Here is a 4,919-nt window from a genome sequence, read left to right as displayed (position 1 = left end):
ACTCCTGGCAGCCTTTCACAAGTCATGTCAGCCTTAGATAATGGTTTATTTTTACAAGAGTCCTGGAGTTATCCTGGGTTGTGGCACAGAGAGCTGTCCACCTTCAAAACTGTTCCCCTTCTGTGGTGTGGAGGTTTTGTCCTGGGGACTAATGGTCTAAGTAGGGACCACATTTCCTAGTCCCTCTTGCATCTAGAAATGACCATGCAATTAATGTTCATCAGTGGAATGTGAACAAAAGTGACATGTATTGATTGTGAGCCAGAGTTTTAGGAAGTGGGTGTGCCTTTCCCATGATTGGTTTTCCGGTTGGTTACAGAGGACTCTAGTGGAATCGCAAGACTGAATGCACCTGGATCTGGAGTTTTGCCACTTAGAGAAGAGATACCCACTAACCAGTAACAGCTTCATCAGATTTTAGGTAAATAGATAAGAGATAGCATTAGGTCGTTTACAGATGTAGTGTTAAATAACACTGGCTCACATAATTATTTTTTTTCCCATTCTTTTTTAGTCTTTGTACTGTCATTCTATTACATTAGATTTTAATACTTCTCTGTATCAATCTTGCATTTTATTTTTTAAAATTTTCATTTTAAAAATTAATTAAATTATTTTAATTGGAGGCTAATTACTTTACAGTATTGTAGTGGATTTTGCCATACATTGACATGAATCAGCAGTGGATGTACATGTGTTCCCCATCCTGAACCCACCTCCCACCTTCCTCCGCATCCCATCCCTCAGGGTCATCCCAGTGCACCAGCCCTGAGCACCCTGTCTCATGCATTGAACCTGGACTGGTGATCTGTTTCACATATGATACTATACATGTTTCAATGTTATTCTCTCAAATCATCCCACCCTCACCTTCTCCCACAGTCCGAAAGACTGTTCTTTACATCTGTGTCTCTTTTGCTATCTCGCATACAGAGTCACCGTTACCATCTTTCTAAATTCCATATATATGCGTTAGTATATTGTATTGGTGTTTTTCTTTCTGACTTACTTCACTCTGTATAATAGGCTCCAGTTTCATCCACCTCATTAGAATTTATTCAAATGCATTATTTTTAATGGCTGAGTAATATTCCATTGTGTATATGTACCACAGCTTTCTTATCCTTTCATCTGCTGATGGACATCTAGGTTGCTTCCATGTCCTGGTAACTGTAAACAGTGATGCAATGAACACTGGGGTACACATGTCTCTTTCAATTCTGGTTCCCTCCATATGTATGTTCAGCAGTGGGATTGGTGGGTTGTATGGCTGTTCTATTTCCAGTTTTTTAAGGAATCTCCACACTGTTCTCCATAGTGGTTGTACTAGTTTGCATTCCCACCAACAGCATAAGAGGGTTCCCTTTTCTCTGCACCCTCTCCAGCATTTATTGTTTGTAGACTTTTTGGTAGCAGCCGTTCTCACTGGTATGAGATGGTACCTCATTGTGGTTTTGATTTGCATTTCTCTGATAATGTGTGATGTTGAGCATCTTTTCATGTGTTTGTTAGCCATCTGTATGTCTTCTTTGGAGAAATGTCTATTTAGTTCTTTGTCCCATTTTTAGACTGGGTCGTTTCTTTCTCTGTAATTGAGCTGCTTTTACATTTTTGAGATTAATTCTTTGTCAGTTGCTTCATTTGCTATTATTTTCTCCCATTCTGAAGGCTGTCTTTTCACCTTGCTTATCGTTTCCTTCATTGTGCAAAAACTTTTACATTTAATTAGGTTCCATTAAAAAATTTTTGCTTTTATTTCCATTACTCTGGGAGATGGGTCATAGAGGATCCTGCTATGATTTATGTTGGAGAGTGTTTTGCTTATGTTTTCCTCTAGGAGTTTCATAGTTTCTGGTCTTATATTTAGATCTTTAATCCAATTTGAGTTTATTTTTGTGTATGGTGTTAGAAAGTGTTCTAGTTTCATTCTTTTACAAGTGGTTGACCAGTTTTCCCAGCACCACTTGTTAAAGAGATTGTCTTTTCTCCATTGTATATTCTTGCCTCCTTTGTCAAAGATAAGGTGTCCATAGGTGCTTGGATTTATTTCTGGGCTTTCTATTTGGTTCCATTGATCTATATTTCTGTCTTTGTGCCAGTACCATACTGTCTTGATGACTGAGGCTTTGTAGTAGAGACTGAGGTCCGGCAGGTTGATTCCTCCAGTTCCATTCTTCTTTCTCAAAATTGCTTTGGATATTTGAGATTTTTTTTGTATTTCCATACAAATTGTGAAATTATTTGTTCTAATTCTCTGAAAAATACCGTTGGTAGCTTGATAGGGATTCCATTGAATCTATGGATTGCTTTGGATAGTACACTCATTTTTACCATATTGATTCTTTCAATCCATGAACATGGTATATTTTTCCATCTATTTGTGTCATCTTTGATTTCTTTCACCAGTGTTTTATAGTTTTCTATAGATAAGTCTTTTGTTTCTTTAGGTAGATTTATTCCTAAGTATTTTATTCTTTTCATTGCAATGGTGAATGGAATTGTTTCCTTAATTTCTCTTTCTGTTTTCTAATTGTTAGTGTACAGGATGCAAGGGATTTCTGTGTGTTAATTTTATACCCTGCAACTTTACTGTATTCATTGATTGGCCCTAGTAATTTTCTGGTGGAGTCTGTAGGGTTTTGTATGTAGAGGACCTTGTCACCTGCAAAACAGTGAGAGTTTTACTTCTTCTTTTCCAATCTGGATTCCTTTCATTTATTTTTCTTCTCTGATTGCTGTGGCTAAAACTTCCAAAACTATGTTGAATAGAAGTGGTGAGAGTGGGCACCCTTGTCTTTTCCTGATTTTGGGGGAAATGCTTCCCATTTTTCACCATTGAGGATAATTTTTGCTGTGGGCTTATCATATATGGCTTTTATTATGTTGAGGTATGTTCCTTCTCCTCCTGATTTCTGGAGGGTTTTTATCAAAAATTGATGCTGAAATTCATCAAAGGCTTTCTCTGCATCTATTGAGATAATCATATGGTTTTTATCTTTCAATTTATTAATACGGTGTATCACATTGATTGATTTGCAAATATTGAAGAATCCTTGCATCCCTTGGATAAAGCCCACTTGGTCATGATGTATGATCTTTTTAATATGTTGTTGGATTCTGTTTGCTAGAATTTTGTTCAGGATTTTTGCATCTATGTTCATCAGTTATATTGGCCTGTATTTTTCTTTTTTTGTGGCATCTTTGTCTGGTTTTGGTATTAGGGTGATGGTGGCCTCATAGAATGAATTTGGAAGTTTACTTTCCTCTGCAATTTTCTGGAAGAGTTTGAGTAGGATAGGTGTTAGCTCTCCTCTAAATTTTTGGTAGAATTCAGCTGTGAAGCCATATGGACCTGGGCTTTTGTTTGTTGGAAGATTTCTGATTACAGTTTTGATTTCTGTGCTTGTGATGGGAGTGTTAAGATTTTCTATTTCTTCCTGGTTCAGTTTTGGAAAGTTATACTTTTCTAAGAATTTAACCATTTCTTCCAAGTTGTCCATTTTATTGGCACATAGTTGCTGATAGTAGTCTCTTATGATCCTTTGTATTTCTGTGTTGTCTGTTGTGATTTCTCCATTTTCATTTCTAATTTTGTTGATTTGATTCTTCACCCTTTTTTCTTGATAAGTCTGACTAATGGTTTTCCTATTTTATTTATCTTCTCAAAGAACAAGCTTTTAGCTTTGTTGATTTTTGCTATGGCTCCTTTGTTTCTTTTTCATTTATTTCTGCCCTAATTTTTATGATTTCTTTCCTTTTACTAACCTTGGGGTTCTTCATTTCTTCTTTTTTTAGTTGCTTTAAGTATAGAGTTAGGTTATTTATTTGATTTTTCTCTTGTTTCTTGAGGTAAGCTTGTATTGCTATGGAACTTCCCCTTAACACTGCTTTTACTGAATCTTATAGTTTTGGGGTTGTTGTGTTTTCATTTTCATTCATTTCTATGCATATTTTTATTTCTTTTTTATTTCTTCCGTGATTTGTTGGTTTTTCAGAAGTGTGTTGTTTAGCCTCCATGTATTTTTATTTTTAATAGTTTTCTTCCTGGAGTTGACATGGTTAGATGCCACAAAGTAGGTGGCAATGCCTTAACCGTATGCATGTTGTCAGGCTAGAGAGCCTCTTCCATCCTTGTCAAGGGGAGTGTTAACCTTCTCTCCTTTCATACAACACATCAATCTTGTATTTTAACAAAAAAGATAACAAGTCCTGGCCTTCAAGTATGCTGGTAGCAACATTTATTTCTATAGAATTTAAAAATATTGATTTATTGTACTTAACAGTTATCTTTTATTTATGGCAAGTGAAGCTAGTTTTCTCACTATAATAAGAAAATAATGTCTTTTAAATATATGTACTTTAAGAGGAAAAGTACTTGATTTAAAAATATAATAAGTAAATAATAGTAAAATTGCTAGTTAAGGTGAATATATTGCTATAGAAATTCATTGAGAAATAATTACTGTAGAATGCTGCCATATTCTTTCTAAATATTATGCTGTTAGGAACAAGATTGATATTTTCTCTAACTTTTCATACCAAAAGTGCAAAATAGCCAAATTACCTAAAGATGATGTATTCTACTCACAAAAATTCTATTTAGATCCTTGGAGTAAAATCTCATTTTTTCCCCAGGCTATCCTCAATTTGATAAAAGACTTAAAAAATTTTTTGAGACATAATTCATATACCATACAATTTATTTATTCAAATACTTTTTTTTAGTATATTCACAGAGCTGTGCAACCATTATCATAATAAATCTTACAAAATTTTCATCACTCTCCTGCAAAAAACCTATAGTTATTAGTAGTCACTCCCAATTTCTCCCCAAACCTCATGTCTCAGGCCCCAGGCAAGCACTGATTTCTTCTCTGTTAATTTAGATTAACTTATTCTCGGCATTTTGTATATATGGA

The 4,919-nt window shown here is 34.9% G+C and overlaps 1 non-coding gene across 1 annotated transcript; it reads right to left on the bottom strand.

Annotated features, from left to right (window-relative positions):
• Nucleotides 1-4,047: 4,047 nt before the first annotated feature.
• Nucleotides 4,048-4,173, bottom strand: LOC129538771 (U6atac minor spliceosomal RNA). The gene has a single exon (XR_008682311.1). It is a non-coding gene; the product is annotated as a U6atac minor spliceosomal RNA (small nuclear RNA).
• Nucleotides 4,174-4,919: the final 746 nt, after the last annotated feature.

The sequence above is a fragment of the Moschus berezovskii genome, chromosome 2 (genome assembly GCF_049115385.1).
Source record: "Moschus berezovskii isolate FMDL1 chromosome 2, NW_MosBer_1.0, whole genome shotgun sequence".
NCBI lineage: Eukaryota > Metazoa > Chordata > Mammalia > Artiodactyla > Moschidae > Moschus > Moschus berezovskii.
This window is presented reverse-complemented; position numbering and strand designations above follow the sequence as displayed.